Below are 19,369 nucleotides of genomic sequence, written 5' to 3' on the forward strand. Positions count from 1 at the left end.
GTCCGTCTCCAAAAAAAAAAAAAAATTAAAGTTATTTTCAGGTTTAGCATAATCCTAAACCATCACTCAAAGCCCCTCTTTCAGAGAAGTCAATTGTCTTACTCAGAAAGGTTGGAGATCTCTACCAAAATGTTAGGTTTAAAAGAAAAGAAAATATTCTGGTACACTGGTAAAATTTCCTTACATGTGACAGCAGTAATATCAGTGCCCTGAAAAAAGGGATACACTGTGGTGATGAGAAAAAGGCACTGACTGAGAGACCGAAAACCTGGATTATGGTCTTGATCATTTATGCAAACTTAGCCAAGTCACTTGATCTTTCTAAAATTCAGTCTGTGCCTCAGATGAGAAAGAGGATGAGGATGGAGAAACCTACTCTGTTTTCTTAAGGTGAGATGATAGTATTAATAATTAACATAGAAAGTTTTTAGAAGGACTTTGGTTCATATCGATATATTGTCTGCCATTCATGAGTGTCCTTGGTTAAGTGATTTTGCTTCTCTTGGATTTTTGTTCACTTTTCTGCATTCTACCTATAAATTTTACAATCAGGTTTCTACTCACATATCACATGGTAATTATATTTTTATTAAATTTCTTTCTTGTTCACAACCAGGCTTATTTCAGGCCCAGTTCATTTCTTCTAAATTAGGGCACTTGAACCCTTATCTGAGCAGCTACTGAGATCACCTAAAAAGATGTAAGTTCTTCGTCATGGATACCTGCATCTTAGCTTCTAATTCTTTGAGCCAAATTATATATCCTCATGTTTATAAACAGACTTCCCATTTTAAAAAGTATTTTTTCATATATTTATCTTAGTTGAGCCTCGTAACCAAGTTTGTAATCCCCAGTTTTATAGATGAGGAAACTTGAAGATGTAAAGGTCACATGGCTAATAACCAGCCAAGGATGGGGAAGAATCCGGGCCTCCCTCACCCTAATTCAAGTCTCTCCACCATCCTAGTTAGACTGTTTCTCCTCTGGTTTGAGACCAGGGAGGGGCATACAGGAGCAGGCAGTGCCTGTGTAGTTTGGAGCTTGCCTCTTATGTCCCAGAGTCCAACTGGTAAAGAAACTTTTTGTGCCTTATTATACAACACCTATTTCTTAGGCATTTGTGCATTTTAGAGCAATTTTTCAAAATAAAATGCTGCATTTTTGAACTGCCCACAAACTGAAAGAAACAGAAGCAGCTGTCATAAGGGGGAGATCATGCTTATCGCATAGTCTTCTGGTAATTCTTTAATAAAAATATTTTTAGTACCATTTTATCACTTGCAATCCTTTTTTGTCAAGTTTTCTTTTTTAACTTTTCTGGTTTTACCCTCAGGATTACTGTCAAAATATAGCTAATATATTTAAAGTATATGTGCATTTTTCCATTGCGTTTCTGTGTTTTAAATAACAAATGTGATTATGTTTCCAGTTCTACAAAAATATGGTATTTATTTTAAACTTCTTTCAATGAAATGAAGTAAAATAAGACAACATTTTTCATCTTCTCTGTTTCACACACACGTACATACACGACAAACCAATGTTTACTTTAGTTTCAGATTTTCTTATTTCCACAATTTAATTGATACTAGTTACAGAGGCCTATCATTTAATATAATGTAGTGCTGGTCTAGCATTGTAGCTGGGAATCGTTAATCATAGGACAGTTGAAAGAATGGTAGTGTGGAGATGGCAAGAAACTTAAATTCAGATTTCAACTCGGAAACTTACTAACAGCATATGGGGCTTTCACCAAAAACTCAATCTCTCTAAACCTCACTTTTCTCACCTACAAATGGGAACAAATGGGAACATTAATACTTTCCTTATCATGAGGATTACTTCATGTAAACATACCTATTAGCACCTAGCTACTCATATGCTCCCAAGTGTTTATTGGGTCTGAATTTGAATTTCTTCGGTTCGTGAGTTCACTGTAGTTTTGTTGAGGCTTTGACAAAACTTTAGTACCTTTAGTTGTACTAAAGGTACTCATTTGAGAGAATGAAAAATAAAATTTCAACTAATGTTTTTTCTTAATGCTTTTGGGCTATTAACATGCATACTTTATAGAGGGACTGTGATACTATCCACTATCCGAATATATGAATAGATGGTATAGGGTGATAACAGCCTCTCCTGAATGCAGACTTCTGCAGGCTGGCTCTGCTGCTTTCCGAAGCCTGCCCAAGCAGATGTAGGCTCTCCTTGCCAGTGCAAGGAGAGGCCCTTTCCAGATTTAAGAACCTGTTGGTTTTTGACATTCGTTCCTCATTTTTAATCTGATGCTTCATGATGGGAATGCCTTTTTGTATTCTTTGTGTTAAGGAATAACAGTGGGCCTTACTTATGGCAGACTCAAGATATTAATGTATAATGACAAACTACTGGAAGCAACCTGATCAGTCACCCGTGAAAAACTAGATGGCATGTTATAAGCAATAACCATACGGCCATTAGAAAGAATTCTCTGTACTGATAAGGAAAGCTTTGGAAGTTGCTGGTGAGGGAAAAAGAAAGCTTTCTGTGGCACCTGCTTGAGAATTGAGAGTCCTGGTAAGGAACCCCACTTGTAGGGGCGGTGTTTCTTTGTGCTCCCCTCTAGTGATGAGGCTTCTTGGTGAACATAGTTCAGTCTGTCTTGATTATTGGCCTCACACACCTTTGCCAGTTGGAGAGCTATTTTTCACTGCTCATGACACGAGAGTACTCTCTGTGTGCATACGCCATGAAAATCCTCAGGTTGTTTTTTTTGCTTTGTTTTGTTTTTTAAATTGTGTTCCGACTGAAGTAAGGACCCTTCCCCTGGGACATAGGATCACTTTTTGCTGTTGTATCTTTCTCCTGTCATTGACCTCAAGGTCTTGTATGGCAGACACCCTGATCTAGTGCCCAGCACTATGTCCAGCACACAGTAAACCTTTAATAAATGGGAAGGAACTTTTTTCTCTTATAATTAAAGGAAACAATTGTAGTTCCCAGCAGGAGCCCTCAATTCTGACTCTGATTGTTAACTGCCCGTGAATTTGTTCCCTTTAGCCTTCACCCATGATTTATAGAGAGTGTTCTTCCTTTGCCTTTCTTAACCATGCCAGCTTCGTGTCATGTTCAGAGCTGTGGAGAATTTGACTTGAGCAAGTGGAGAGATTAGGGAGGTGGCGTTTGAAAGGGGAACAGCCAGTTCCCGGGAGAGTTCCATTGATCCCAGCATATGGGTCTTGGTCTCGCAAGCTCACTCCCTTTGGCTCTGCAGGCAGGCTGAGATGCGCGCCTGCGGCCCACCCTCCCTGTCATCAGGTTACCTGTAATGTAAGACTTTTAGAAAAAGGCTGCCAGCTCTGCAGAAATCTAATGCAACCCAGCCAATTGCGTGGCCCTCTGGAATTTAGAGACTCTTAAGAATAGCCCATCAAAGGACAAGATGTACAGACAAACTCTTCGATGGTAAATAGGATTTATCAGTTTTCTTTCACAGTGGAAGCACTTCCCCCATTAAAGTCTGAGTCTCATCTGGGGCTTGATCTAATCTTACAATTGAGTGGCTGTTAGATTTTATTGGTGAGAGGCAGAAGTCAGTAGCTCGTGCCACTGGTACATGTGTTCGTGTTTATCATAACAAGATAATTTTTACTTCTTGCCATAGCTGTTTCATAAATTATGTGAGATATGTATCAGGTGCCTTTTTGTGCCACTCCCATGATGAAGAAAATAATAGCATTGAGCATATTAATCTGTTATCTAAACTATTTCTTAGTTCACAGAGTATTGAGGAAGAATGTACTAAATAAAGTGCTTGGAGATTTTTGGTGATGGTTCAAGTACCTTACCTCTAGGTTTTGGATTTAAAATGAATACTCGTTGTAAGGCATGCTTCCGAAGAGTTGTTCCCTCATCCAGAGCAGAATAACTGAATCAGCGTTCTTGCCTGAGTTTTAGATTGACTCTAGGTTAACGTATTCGTGATGAGCCAGTTTAATCTAATCTAAGGCTTATCAGCCTCCCCTACTATTTTGAGTGATTTGGTCACTGCACCATGGAGTGTCTATTTAACATTAAACTGATCTGGATTTATTGCATGTGAACATTATAAAAACTATTGATTTTAAAAATGAATAATTTAAATAAAGCTTATATTTCTTTTCCTACTACAAAGAGTAACAGCAAAAATCCTCTGCTTTTCCCTTTTCTTCTTTCTCCCTATTCTTCTCCTCTTCCCCCATTTCTTCTCCCCCTTCCTTCTACTCCCTCCTTCTCTTTTTTTCTTCATTTATGTTATTATTATTAGTTAATTTGGTTTTGTAGGTATCATCAGCTACATGGTATCTTTCTTTATTTTTTTTTACTATAGCTTCACTCTTCTCCATAAATTAATATGGAGAACATGATATATATCAATCACCGTGGAAATTTTTATCAAGATTAAATTATCAGACCCTTTTCATGTAACAAATCACTTTGGTGAATAATAATGGGCTGCTTTAGAGGTAGCAAACCCAAATGTCATTGGGGTCAGGGAGGTAGCATAAATGAGCCGAATGATTAAGTACAGAAACTGTGGCAAAAGGGCTTATATACCTTATCTACAAGGACATCTGCTTTACAATCCCAGACTGTTGTCACAGGGGAAAGTAGACCTAGTATTAAAATATTTAAAATATTAAATTAATTATCACAGTATTAAACTGTTAAATATTAATTTTTTTAAAGATTAACTAGAAACCTGGGTTTGCATGTAATATCTTCATATCTTAAAATGATGATACTAATTCAAAAAAAAAGTTGTAAAACACTACAGGCCAAACAAAACAGTACACAGGCTGCATGCCATCCTGTGCAAGGTGTTAATGGTAACAAGGGGAGATTACTAAATGTTTAAATAAATTAATTGGAAGTTAGTTATTAAAATAACTAAAATAACTGGAATCAGCATCTAAGAGAAAGGTTACTAGTAGGTATATTTTATTCACAAGTAATAATTCTTTATTCCTTTACAAAGTCATATAGATTAATCTCTTGCTGCATTTAACTAAGCAATACATTATCAGAACATATTTTTCTCAACTTGTTTTCTTACAGCAAATGACCTTTCTGCTTCTCATTTTTATATCATTTTATATTTTAAAAATCTAATGATATGCAGGATCGGATACTTGAAAGTTTATTGTTTGTTTGTTCCTGTGCTTATCATTAGAGAATTATGGAACTCTGTAACTTAACTCCTTAAAATTGGCCAAAGTTGTACTCAGAAAAGAGCTTTGAGATTTAAAGGGCTTCTAATCAATTTTCTCAGCTTACTAACAGATAGCTTATTTTTAATTGGCACATAGTGTGCCAGAACAAAAATCACCTGATAATTGAAGTATAAAGAGAAAATAATGTCATAAGAACTTTTAATGACTCTGGAAAACTATATCATTAAGCTCAACAGAGATCCCTTAAAATGAATACAAACTTAAAATCAGCCCTGAGTGATGTGTACCATTTATTGTGGGATTGTTGCTCTTGGTACATTTCCATACATGAGCTTTGCACGTTCTCCTGTTCGCATTCCCCAAATTAGGGTTATTTCCATAACGTGACCAAGTCTATGCAATTGTTCCTACCCGCTTTGGTAAAGGGCCGATGTATGTTTCTCATGAAAAGTACTCAGCAGGTACAGCTGTCATATCACGAGTAAAACCATATAACAATATATAAAACCCCCCTGGTTTTATATTAGCAGCAATTGGTATGTCTAGTCAGGTCACTGTGACTGAAAGGAGACTTGAGATAATGTAGCTTTCCAACAACTTCCAATTCTTCAAAAGTAAAGAAGAGTTTATTGTAGAATAGAAGGATAGAAAGATAATTCTTCAGTTCTTTGAAGCCCTGCAGACATTTTGTAGATATGGAATGGTTTTTAGAATGATGGATCCTGTAATGAGGCACACAGAGGCGTAAAGGTAATGATCTTAGTAGATTTCTCTCTTGTGGTTTTTAGTAACGATCATGACCTTATCATTAGGCCCCCCACGTGAAATTTAAAAGAAAATTTGATAGTAGTCAGAGACCCTAGATCTAATTTTTTGTGAGGTAAATTAGGGAGGGATTCTGACTTTACAGATAGAATGAGACTTCTCATTTTAGTCTGAATTTAATAATGAAGATTCATGTGGGGGAAAAAAAAAACCCTACAACTTGCCACCTTGTTATTGTATCAGACAGGACTGAAAACAGAGCAGGGACCTTAATTGCTAATTGTGTTAGTACCAAACTTTCAAGTTCATTGATTAAATAGGAGTTCCTTCTTGGATTAATGCCTAAGTTTTTATTTTTGTTTTGCTTCATGTGCTGTTCAGCCAGTATCATCTGCATTGAATCTTATAAAAACTATAATGAATAAGTTGAGGAGACTATTTCTAAAGACTTTTCCTTTGAGTGGTTTCCAAGTTGTATTAAATAAGAAGACTAATGATTACTTAAGGGTTCTCATTTGAATTTGAGAAGACATCTGACAGGCTCCTGAGGAGTGTGACTCATTAAGTAGAATACGGGACTCAGAAGGACAACTTTGGGGTACTAACAAGCTATATGAACTGGGGCAGGTCTTTTGTCTCTGTCCGTATGTTAAATGAGTATTATAATTTTTACTTGGCAAGATTGCTGTGAGGCTTAATTAAAGTTTATAAAGTGCTTTGGGAGCCTGAGAGATGAAGCTCTAAAAACATAATATGTTATTATCTCATCCTGGATTTTTGCTTTTAGATTTACTTGCTTGAATCTGTATCATAACGATGCTTACAATTCAGGCAGTTTTCTGAGGTTTTTTGTTTCTACAAAGACATGAAATAAAATAACATAAATATATAAGTCCCTAGACATTCTTATGGGATGAAAAAATTACACATAATTTTTTTCTGATGTAAAAGAGTTTCTTCTTAAAAAATGTTTAATTGAATCTTATATCTGTTAACCAGCTTTATTTTTTTAAAAGCATTTCAGTGTTTTATTGGTAACATTTTTGCAGAACCAGTAAAAAGTTTTAAAATGCAATCATCTTTACTGGGTCATGAGAAGAAAAATTTACTCCATTTAAAAAATGTAAATACATATTTAAATGTAAATAAATATGCACATTTAGATATATATAATTATAAATATATTACTCCAATTGAATAACAATGGAATTAATTTACAGTAATTAGAATTTGATAATTTGGGCTTGAAAGATATTCCTTTCTTCTATCTTTCTGCCTTACTTTTTTCTTCTACTGTGTGTTCATTTGAGATTTTCATATTTATAAAATATAAAAATGTATATAGAGCCCTGGAGTTAATATAAATTGCCTTGAAAATTCTTTTTATTCCTACTTTGTATTCTTGAAAGAAAAATCATGTTTTCCCATAAGAACAGTGTCATAATTATGGATAAAATTTCTGACCAAGGTATTGTCATCAAGTAAGTAATAGATATCTTTAACTCTATGTCATAAAAGCAAAGCTATTACCACCATAAGCCAGTATAATTATTTGAAATAACAAAATGATTCTCATTGTCATATAAAGTTTGCTTAAATATTTTGTATGCCTTGACATATATGTATTAAGTTTACTTATAAAATGTTATTTTTATAAACTTATCTAGAACTGACTGCTATTATAATAAATACTTTTAACATTTTGACATGCCATAATTTTGATCCATTTCATGGGGAATAATTTCAGAAGCCTATGTTTCTCAAAATTTTTGTAGGAAAATTAGAATGGATACTTGTATAATATATTCCTGTTACTAGGAATGATGCTCAAAAAAATTCTATAGTGTAGGTCAGTCTTCATTTTAAGCAATTGAATCCATTTTTAATGATATTACTTAAGAATTTTGCTTGTAAGAAAAAAAACTGTATCTGATTGAATTCGAAAATGTAGTTTTGGAGTGTATTTACTCTTCCTGCCTGATACCCCACTCCCCAAAACAGAGCAGTCTTGAGGAAATAAAGGGTCCTCAAAGGCAGCTAGATATGAGAAGAGTTTGAATTGCTAATGGGGAAACTTCTAGACCTTTGCCTTGATGTTAGAAAAGGAATTTGAGAACATGATTTATGTGTTAGACCCAGAGTTTGTCTTTAAACACAATTCAAGTTTATCACCTTTCTTATAACCTTTCTATACAAAACCATGGATTTAGTGAATAAAGCATTTGGAAGACGGTGGATAGTTGATAGATAAAGCAGATTGACCAACAGGTAAAAATAGAAAGTGTTTTCATAGTAGGAATTTGGAATAACTTTTTCTATATTCCCATAGTTAGAATGGATGCCTAGAAAATGTATCCTTATTGTGATGATTAAAAATCTCTTTTTGAACTAAGACACGTAAGAAAGTAACCTCTTTCTGCTTTGCTTATTCTCCCACCCAGGCTGTGTTGAAGTTATATAAGTATAAGCAAATGTACACTTTTTTTTAAATTTTATTATTATTATACTTTAAGTTTTAGGGTACATGTGCACAATGTGCAGGTTTGTTACATATGTATACATGTGCCATGTTGGTGTGCTGCACCCATTAACTTGTCATTTAGCATTAGGTATATCTCCTAATGCTATCCCTCCCCCCTCCCCTCACTCCACGACAGGCCTCGGTGTGTGATGTTCCCCTTCCTGTGTCCATGTGTTCTCATTGTTCAATTCCCACCTAGGAGTGAGAACATGCGGTGTTTACACTGTTTTATAAAATGCTTTAGTCTAATTTTGTTACCTTTAAGTTTAGCTACTTGGCAAATAAACATTTTTAATATTGCTTAAGTCAAGTCTTTTACAAATAGAATTGTCAACATCCAAGAGTTACCAAAAGATATTTCATTCTTTAGATTTTGATTGTTCTTTCACAGTACTCACAGGTAACGGATTATATTTTACCTTTTTTTTTTTTTTTTTTTGAGACAGTGTCTCACTCTGTCACTCAGGCTGGAGTGCAGTGGTGCCACCTCAGCTCACTGCAACCTCCCCCTCCCAGGTTCAAGCAACTCTCTGCCTCAGCCTCCTGAACAGCTGGGATTACAGGCGCGTGACTCCATGCCCAGCTAATTTTTGTATTTTTAGTAGAGATGGAGTTTCACCATCTTGGCCAGGCTGGTCTTGAACTCCTGACCTTGTGATCCACCTGCCTCGGCCTCCCAAAGTGCTGGGATTACAGGCATGAGCCACCACGCCCAGCCCTATTTTACTTTTATCTATTGTCAATGACTACATTGAATACTTTTGTATGTAAATGTAACAAAGGCATATTGTGCAGTTATTTATACTTTACGTCTGAGAATTATCACATAATTTAGCAAACATTAACTCATCTGTGTACCTTTTGCTGTAAAAGCTAGAGCAAGTGATGTAGATGGGGACAAGAAAATGACTCACTCAGCCTCAGAACCACAAGGAACTATAGACTTCTTGCAGTCTGGTTTTCTCTTCAAAAAGCAATTAAATATACGACCATTTGTGTAAGTTTCCGCAATGCGTTCATATTTCAGAACTGATTTCTTACCTAGCACAGCATGGATTTCAGTTATAATGTCTCTCCTTGCACAAGCATGGTAGACATGGGGTTAGTAGGTATAAGAATGGCTCTGGGAACAATCTTTTAAGTTTTTATAGACTCTTTTCTCACACCTCTCCCCCAACCTAAGTGTAATTGTCATCTTAGACACTTTGAGTTTAGGGGTGGAGATAGGGAGAGCATCATCAGAAGGGACAAAAGGAGAAAGGGGAAGTGAAATGGTTTGTTGGATACTAGTGAGTGGAGCCTTTTACAAAAGTACAATGCACGCATTTTACATTTGTTAGTTAGATGTTTTCTAAGATGGTTTTGTAGCTCTGATGGTATATTTTTATGGATATAAACTTCTAATATGAGGAAGAGACCCAAACCAATTCAAATAGCATGTTAAAATTCAATCTATCTATAATCTTCAAGTCCTTGATTATTACATTCTGTAATCTCATGGGTATTTTTGCTTCCAAATATAAGGACATAGCTATTATTTCCTTCAGTTTTCTTTTTAGGAGAGTTGACTGAACTATTTCAGGAAAGAAGATGTCTTACTTTCCTTTGCCTAGTAAGCCTTGCTGCTTTTTGAAAACAGTGCATTTTCTTCAAAATATACCCAATACTTTAGGTGGTCTTAATGAATGAATAATATGTAATTGTATATACTTTTCTAAAATTCTTTGAAACTTCCAGGAAGGAAGGTCCCATTAAATATCTATTTGAATTTTAGTGAAAAGAACAAAAAAAAGCAATAGCAAATTAAGACCTTTGATTCATGTGTACTAGCAGTGGTTTTATTTTGGTAGTTAGTGCTGTGATGTAATTGAAGCAGTATTTTCATATAGAAGCATTTTTAACTTTTATGTTCTTTCTACTTGTTAGAAGTATTCTTTTATTATGGTTACTTTTGAATGTATGTTTCCCTTGCACTAACTCAGAATACAGCCTCACTTCACAGCGCTTAGATTTGATTCCTGCATTCATACTGTTTGCCTTTGAGGGTCCTGGTGACTGCAGTAATCTCCACCTCCTCCAGAGCCAGAGAGAAAGAAATGGCCACAGCTACTTTGTCATCTTTTGTCACTGGTCTCAATAGAGGGTCAAGTGTGCTTACCACATGGAGGATGCTTCAGAACAACAAGGGAAAGAATTAGAGTGTTGCCTGGGTACTGCCCACACTGCTATATGAACAGTGAGAGAGGTTATATTTTCCTAAGCCTCGCTTAAAGCATTCCCAACTAACAGATTTTCTGTTTCTAATGGTTTGAAGTTTTGTTTTTAAGTTGTTATTTGGGCATGTGGTTGTAGGGCATAGATTATCTCCTAATTTATTGCTTTCTTAATTTGACATTGGAATTTAGACTTCAGAAACAAAAAATGCAATACTTTGAATTATCTTCTTTCCATAAGTTCCTGATTTAAAATGAAAATGTCCCCTTAACTGCTAATTACGAGATATCATATAAAGCATATGATACTTACAGTGTATCTTTTTTGGTTGTTTTATAAGATGAAGATTACAAATATGATATTTAGCACATCCTGACTCTTCTTGAAAGCAGGGACTATGGCTCTTTTACTAAAGGACAAACAAATAGTGCCTAAGGAAACTGGAGGGTGTAGGAGAAAGAATTCAGCTTCGTGGTCAGATAGACCTGGGGGGTTGAATTTCACTTCTCTCTAGCTGTATGGCGTTGGGCTAAACACTGTCTCTAGAGCGGCTTCCTCACCTTTCAAATAGGGATGATACTCCTCTAGGTAACAATGTTTATTGGTAGGATTTGATATAATAAGTATAAAGTGCCTAAAACAATGCCTGTAAATGGTAATTTCTATTAGGATGGATCATAGATTTAGGATTAGAATTTACACTAAACCTACCTTATTCATAGATTTGTCCAGAATCATAGCAGGAAATCTACTCCATAAAGTAGCTCTAGCCTCTGGTGCCTAGTAGAGGTGATGTATTAGGATAGTACTTTAAAACTTTTACCCCAAGTAAGAGCAGAGGAAAATGAATGGCTAGATTAGGCATCCTGAGGATTTAATCTGAAATAGTCCATAGAAGACATATCATTTTCTTTCTGAAGAACTTATTTCAACTTTGCATTCAAATATAAATATATATTTCAATATAAGTATTTCTTCCCCTCATTAAAAAGTCTTTTAAATTGTTGTTCCAGGAAGATGAGTAGTATTTATCTTGTAACATTGAGTTATTATACCCAGGCGCACTACCAGGCACACTTCTGATGTACAAGTGCCTTCAATAATTGTTTCAGAAGCACAATTTTGAGATAAGTTAAAGTGCCCTGGGAAGGAGCATTGTTTATTTTTGTAGCCTTAGCCCAAAATGACTCGGACTCATGCTACAAAATGATAACGCTCTTCATCAGTTGTATAGAGCTCCTTCTTTATGGCCAGCTTTCCTAGAGATATTTTAGACTTCTTTAGATGTCCCCAAAGACACGATAACCACGTAAGAAGGGAAGCCACAGGAAGGCAGATTGCAGCAGAAAATGAATGGTCAGGGTTCTCTAGGGGTGACTGCACTGCCTCTAGTGGTGGTGAGTTCTCCACCTCCAGAGAGTGAGAGACCCTTGACTCAAGTTTTAGATGAGAGAAACAATCAAGCAGCCTCTGAAGTTCCCCTTGAATTCAAATTCTGTGCATCCAGAAGAGAAGTATTTTGTGCATCCAGAAAGATATAGATTGACTGCAATTGACCTTTTCTATGCCAGACCATTGGTTAAATGAAGAGAGTAGACTCTCCAGACAGGCGGTGGACTCAGCCTACATCAAAACACACAGCAAGCCTTCTGTGCCTTTCCCCGGGACAGTGACTCTTCTCTCTGAAGCTGTGGTTCTATGTAGGAAACTACATAGGGTGAAGCTAAAAGGTAGGATGGGCCAGCCTCTGTAGGGTAAGGCATTTTAACTCTATCGCATGGGCAGTGTGCTGACATTGCATACTTTTTGAGCACCTCCTCAGATCAGTATATAAAGTAGATTAACCTGACAGCAGATGGAGGTTGGTTGGAGGGGCCTGCAGTAAAGGAGAGCAGTTTGGAGAATGCCACGGCGTGCAGACGCACACTGTGGAGCTGAGCACTCAGTCGGTGATGTGGCTCACTCAACAGGGGAGGGACAGAGGTGAGATAGGGCAAGAGTCAGTTGCTGAAGTCACTACTCCAAAGGGCTAGATAGAAAGGTAGGGAGGAGGAATGGAGAGTCAGAAAAGGAGCCAAAATGATTCGCTATTTTACTAGAGCATGTCTGTCCTAAAGGCTTGGCTGCCATTCTCTAGCTGGGACCTTAACGAATCACTTCCTCCCTAGTGCCTCAGTTTTCTTGTCTTCAAAATGAGGATGATGCTACCTATCCTGAAGGGTTATTGTGAGGATTAAATGAGATGATGGGGTGAAAGTGATTTGTAAACTAGGAAGTCTATCATGCAAACCGCATGATAGACTTCGGATAGAGGCAGCAGGTATACCTTTCAGCTTTCTGTCTTGCCAAATGAACATTTGTATCCTCTCACCTGGTGTCCAAGATGAAGGTGCTGGTTCAGTGAGATAACTCTTATCCAGCCTAATCTCAAGACTTCCTTTCATGCTCTCTCTCTCACACCTAGCAATAAATGCCAAAAGCCTAATAGCCCCCCAAACCTTGATCCTTTCAAGAGGATCCTTTCAAAGGAAACCTGCCTTTTCTCTCTCCTGGAGGAGAAACCAAAGCAGTCCAGTGAATAAAATTCATATTTTTCTCCCGGGCTGATTGAAATGGCTGGCCGTGGGAGCCCAGGGCCTTTTTGTAGGACTTTTTTAAAAAATTTATTTTATTATTATTATTATTATTTTTGAGACAGAGTCTCGCTCTGTCACCCAGGCTGGAGTGCAGTGGCACAATCTTGGCTCACTGCAACCTCTGCCTCCTGGGTTCGAGCCATTCCAGATTCGAGCCTTCTCCTGCCTCAGCCTCCCCAGTAGCTAGGACTACAGGTGCCTGCCACCATGCCTGGCTAATTTTTGTATTTTTAGTAGAGATGGAGTTTCACCATGTTGGCCAGGCTGGTCTTGAACTCCTGACCTCAGGTGATCCACCTGCCTCAGCCTCCCAAAGTGCTGGGATTACAGGAGTGAGCCACCGCGCCTAGCCTGGACTTTTCCAATTAGGCTGTGCCGGGGCTGCTGTGAAACTGTTTTCCTATGAAGACAGTGATTTTCTCCTTAGGGTGGCTGCTGTCACACGGCACTGCCCCTTTCCTTATAATACTTGATCACAGACACAGTAACATTTGTGTCTAGATCACAAGCCATACTTACTCAGGACGATTTTCCTCTTAAAGCACCAGGGAGGGAGAGGCCCTTGTCAGAATTCTCACGACTGAATCATTGCCATGAGCTAATGTCTGCAGTTTTATGAGTCAGTGCTGGCCCAGGCATCGGTTTTGTAGGTTTAAAAAAAAAAAAAAAAAAAAAAAAACGACATGGGTTAGACTCCCCTAATATCATTAGCTTGTTCAGGGGGAAAGCAAACTGAGCTATCATCAGACAGCAGCATTTTAGAAATCAGATGTTTGGTTCCTCTCCTCTGTAAGGATATAGAATAAGTGGAAGAATTTCAGAATTAAAAATAATAGTAATAAAAGCTCTCTGATTTGTGCGTGTGTTTTGTTTTGCTTCTGGCAAAGAAGGTGAAATGGTGTGTTTGGGAGATGAATGTTCTTGTAATAGGCAAGATGGAGCTTGCAGGAGAATATCTGCAACAAACCCTTATTCTGCATGAGATACAGCCAAGACCTGTTTGTGTGTTAGTGCCTGTTCAAACATGTCTAATTTTTTAAAATGATTTATAAAGTTTTGGAGGAATCACCTTAAAATGTTATTTCCTCATATAATAGGCATATACATTGACAGCGTGGTGGCTAAACTATACACCCTGTTGGAGTTTGAGCAGTGCCAATATTGAGCTAAGTGACATAAAAATGGTTATCAATATGAAGTAGATATAAAAGTATTAGGAATATCTGCAATCATTCGTGAGTCTACCGATTAATCCAGCAGCAGGCAAAAATAAATTATGCTTTCCACGTTTTTAAATGTTCTTGATAGAGAATTTATGCAAAGAATAAAAGGGAAATACATGGATATTTGCTTCAAAATACCCAGAGGTATTGCTCAAAACTTGATTAAAAATAAAATAACAGAATTGGGGATGGAAGTCAATAAGAAAGAATAAGCTTAAATAATATCAGTATCTATTAAACAACATGATTTTTAATTGTGTCTTCTCTATTCTTTCCCTTTATCATATATTTACACATAATAGGAAATACCTTTTAGGAAAGATAGTGGAAGCCTTCTCTCTTGTTTTTAACAGCCATTGCTTATGTCGTGCTAATGCACCTTCTTAAATCCACGTGCTTTAAAAAAAGTAATATTTTATGGTAGTCATGTACTTCTCAACACATCATTTGGAAAGAAAGTTAGGGGTATGCGCTGTAATTTGTACCCAGTATTCAGAGTTTACAAGAAAGACTGCTCTTCCCTGCAGCCTCTCCACCCTTCCCCCTCCTTCTCTCTCACCCCCACTGGCTTCTTGCTCCTTGTTTCTTTCTCTGAAGAAGGACGTGAGCTACATGGAGGACAGGGCAGAAAAGGGAAGAAAAAAATAGGAAATGGTGAGAAAAATATTAAGGACATTTAAAACTTAAAGTTTTATGGTTCTTTTTAGCTAAATGAATCTTTTGAGCTTCCATGGGGGAAATTAGTGTAATTAAAATTTTCTAGTTCATAAAACCAAATCTTTACATGCTGACTGAGCCCACTGTAAGTATTGACTAAGGCAAGGACAAATGTTATCCTCTGACTTGGAAAATTCAAAAGAAGCATTTTGTCTCTTAAATGAAGGTAGGTTGATTATATTTGATGAGCTTCTTGGAAAAGGCATTAATTAGTCCACATCCAGAAATTTAACTTCCCTTTTGCTTATACTACTTTAAAAATGATTTTATGGACACCGTGATATACACAATGAGTCTCTCTAGGAAGGGATACTGTGTATATTTTTTGTTTTATTTTTAACTTTGCGGCATTCGAAGACACATACAGTTTTTATTTGAGGGAAATATTCGTAAAATAGAATACGAAGGAACTATTCCAAAGTCAGGAGTTGAGTGAAATACCCCAATTAAGAAACTGAAAGGGTTGTTTATCAGTAAGTTTCAGGATATGTGTAGAGCTCCACAACATGAAAATTCAGTATTAATAATTTTGGCTTGAAATATTTTCAGTTTTATCTCCTTATAAGCTTCAGAATTACTAACCACTGAAACTGGTATAACTAAGAGGATGCATAGCATGGCTCTCATAGGATCTCTCCAACTGGTGCCTTGTAATTTTGTATGGTATGCATGTGCACACATGTCCCAAGATGCGTTTGTTGAGGCTTAGTTGAAGGCCCCATACTATGAGGTCTCAAATGTTAGAGTTCACTGAACAGCACCTTTAGTTTCAAAATGCATTGTCTAAGCACTGGAAGGTACACATTGAAGAAAAACAGATATAACTCCACAGTTGACTAGCTGGGTTGACTAGGCAAGTGACCTGATGCTTCTGAGACTCAATTTTCTCTTCTGTGAGGTGAAAATAATCTCCATTGAAGGCTTTTGAAAGTTCAATATATGAAGCCCGTAATATAGTTCCTGCCACTGAGCAGGCCCTTGATAAATTGTGCTAGTTATTATTAAGGCTAGACACTATTGGGTAATTATATTAATAGATAAGTTAGCCCTTTTTCAAAGAGCTCACAGTCAAGAAGGGCAAACTGATAAACCTAGTTGTAATTTAGTGTGACAGGTGCTATAATCTGTCTGGAATGTTCCCCTAGCCACCACCACCTCTGTCTGCCAGGCAGACTCCTACTTATTCTTTAAAACTCATTGGAAGCATTAATTGTAGATGAACACTTGCCTTGTGATACCCACCCCCCCACCAGCTCCCCCTTACAGACATGTACTCAGGAGTTCAGAGGCAATAGCTTTGACCTTTCATCTCTGGGTCTTAGTGCTGGCTTAACAAATATTTTTCAGATAATACCTATTACCTAAACAAAGTGGAATGTAGTACAGAAAACTGATTTTGCTAGTTTCACAGAAAACTTTGCATTGAAAGTTGGGCCTTCAAGGATAAGCAAAGTCTTGGGAAAAATAAGAATAGATACTCCAGGTAGAGGGACCAGGATAAGTAAAGGCATGGAGACATGAATGTGTTATGTAGGTCTAGGAGTGGGAAGCAGTTTGGTATACCTGGACCATAGAATGTTTGCAGGAACAGGAGTAGCAGGAAATGAGGCTAGAGAGAAGTCCACAGAGCCAGATTGAGATGGGCTGTGAATACCACCCTAAGGAGTTTGGCTCTAGTCCTGCAAGTATTAAGAAAACATGGAAGGGCTGTGAGTTGGGAGATGACATCATGTTCTGTTGGAGGAAGCTAACTGGCAGCAGTTTGGAGGTAGGGAGACTAAAAGCAGGGAGGCTAATTGGAAAGGTGTTGCAATATTTTAGATAAGAGATATGGGGGCCAGGTGCAATGGCTCATGCCTGTAATCCCAGCACTTTGGGAGGCCGAGGCTGGTGGATCACCTGAGGTCTGGAGTTCAAGGCCAGCCTGGCTGATATGATGAAACCCTTTCTCTACTAAAAATACAAACATTAGCTGGGCTAGGTGGTGGGCGCCTGTAGTCCCAGCTACTTGGGAAGCCGAGGCAGGATAATTGCTTGAACCCAGGAGGCAGAGGTTGCAGTGAGCTGAGATCGTGCCACTGCGCTCCAGCCTGGGCGACAGAGCGAGACTCCATCTCAAAACAAGCAAAAAAAAAAAAAAAAAAAAAAAAGAGAGAGAGAGAGAGATGGAGATATGGGCAGGCAAAGGGGAAAGGAGGTGAGTGTGGGGTTTGGGGTGGTTTCGCAGTATATATTTTAGAGATAGAAACCTATTTTCTGTAATTGGGATTATTTTGACTCCTACCATTGTAACATTTTCTAGACATTTGTTTTAGAGGTACTTCTTATAAGGACTGTACCAAGAAACTAGTTGAATGATATATTCCTCAAGGTTTGGGGCCTTTTTGGTGCCATGCTTTGCTTTCATTAGTTAGGATTAGTCTTGGCTATTTATCCTACTGCTTTGACTGTGAGAAGAACCACATACCTGTAATTGGCCAGACAAAAGAACATTTTATATTCTCTATGTCTCTGCCTTGCACTAGAAATGTTTGGGTAAAAAATTTATTGGTTTAAGAAGGAAGAAATGTGCCCAAATAGCCAATGATTGGCTTGATGGCTTTGGCTAGGCCATTTTGCTGCTTTGAGCTTCAGTTTTCTTATCTGTAAAAGAAACATATTGAGCTAAATCTTGGTATCTTTTTCCTATTTCTTAACGTGGTATGGAAGTTAACACTTTCGTCCTTTTACTGAATGAAAATAATCTAACAGTAGCTTAAAGAAAATGGAAGCATCTTTCACTTCAGTGTTTTGAGCGTAATGAAATGAATGCTATTATTATAAATAGCAGTACCATTTTACAAAATCAGAAGCTAGGAAAATGTATTTGGCCTTTGACTCGTGGTTGGTCCTCAGTGAATGTTCAGTGAATAGAATTATAAAATCTCTTTGTTCTTTTTTGCTGAGTACTAAAGACCATAAATTTATTACAGATGATATTTACTGATAGTAAAGTACTTTTATTTTTACTGGTACCCAAAGAAGGATTCAAAAATCTTGGCAGATACCATATTACCAAATCTAGCTATAGGAGCTGGACCAAGAGAGAAGACTCTGTAAATCACCTGTCTACAGACCCAAGACCCAACCCTCTTAAAAGAGGATTCAGGAAATCATTTAAATGTTTCTTCCTGCTTTCATGCCTTGAACATGCTGTTTCTGAGCAATACACTACAGAGACTGCCCTAATTGACACTAAATATGAGTTTTAAGCATTTATTCTGAAAACTAGACCCATGTAAACAAGTTAGCATCCAACTATCAATTCTTAGAAAATCTACTTTCCCTGTATGTCTACTGGATTATTTGTCTCAGATCTTAGGGAAGGAAGTGGAAGAGCTGGAGAACAGCACGTGTTATTTTAGAGTTATAACTGGAAGTATTTGGAATGGCTTCTATGAAAGTTTATTTCACTGAAAATGTGGAAACAGCTTTGGAACTACGGAATGGGCAGAGACTAGATTTGGAGGAGCAGGGTACTAAAAGCCTAGAGTCTGGTGAGGACTTAGAAGAGAAAAAGATTCTGGCAAGTTTGGAGCTCTTAAAGAAAAATAAAAATTTACTTCACTTCTAACTATTTGGTTGGTGCAAAAATAATTGCAGGTTTTGCCGTTACTTTTTCACCAACTAACAAATTCAGTTTCAAAGATTTCTATACTGCTGACAGTTTTTTTCAAATATTAGCCCTTTTAATTATTTAATTACCAGACCAATGTAACCTTAATTTTTTTCAACCAAGATAAACAATTTTTCTGCAGTAAATTTGTATTTATGTTCCAGACACATCTCATCTGATATACAATATTTTCTTAAATTGTATAAAGAGAAATTATTGTACATCGGATGAGCTGTGTCTGGGATTAAGTATTAGCTCCACTGTAACCTTCATTTTCTTGAACACTGGAAAGAAAGGCCAATGGTCATTTAGTAGGGTTGGAATAGGATGGGGAATGGGGGTTTGGTGAGAGAGCATTGGACTGTTGGTTACAGAAACACAGTTCAGGTATATCTGGAGTTCAGATTTGAGATCTGACTAGGAGAATCTGTCTAGTGAAAAAAGCT

General features: G+C 37.2%; 1 protein-coding gene and 1 non-coding gene across 18 annotated transcripts in view; both read left to right on the forward strand.

The window, feature by feature from the left end:
* The window catches only part of TP63 (tumor protein p63), a 300,778-nt gene that overhangs the window by 214,644 nt on the left and 66,765 nt on the right, over positions 1-19,369 (forward strand). The gene's annotated exons all lie outside the window — the stretch shown is intronic.
* Positions 19,082-19,168, forward strand: MIR944 (microRNA mir-944). Its single transcript, NR_036019.1, has one exon. It is a non-coding gene; the product is annotated as a microRNA mir-944 (primary transcript).

This window comes from Pan troglodytes, chromosome 2, assembly GCF_028858775.2.
Source record: "Pan troglodytes isolate AG18354 chromosome 2, NHGRI_mPanTro3-v2.0_pri, whole genome shotgun sequence".
Taxonomy (NCBI): domain Eukaryota; kingdom Metazoa; phylum Chordata; class Mammalia; order Primates; family Hominidae; genus Pan; species Pan troglodytes.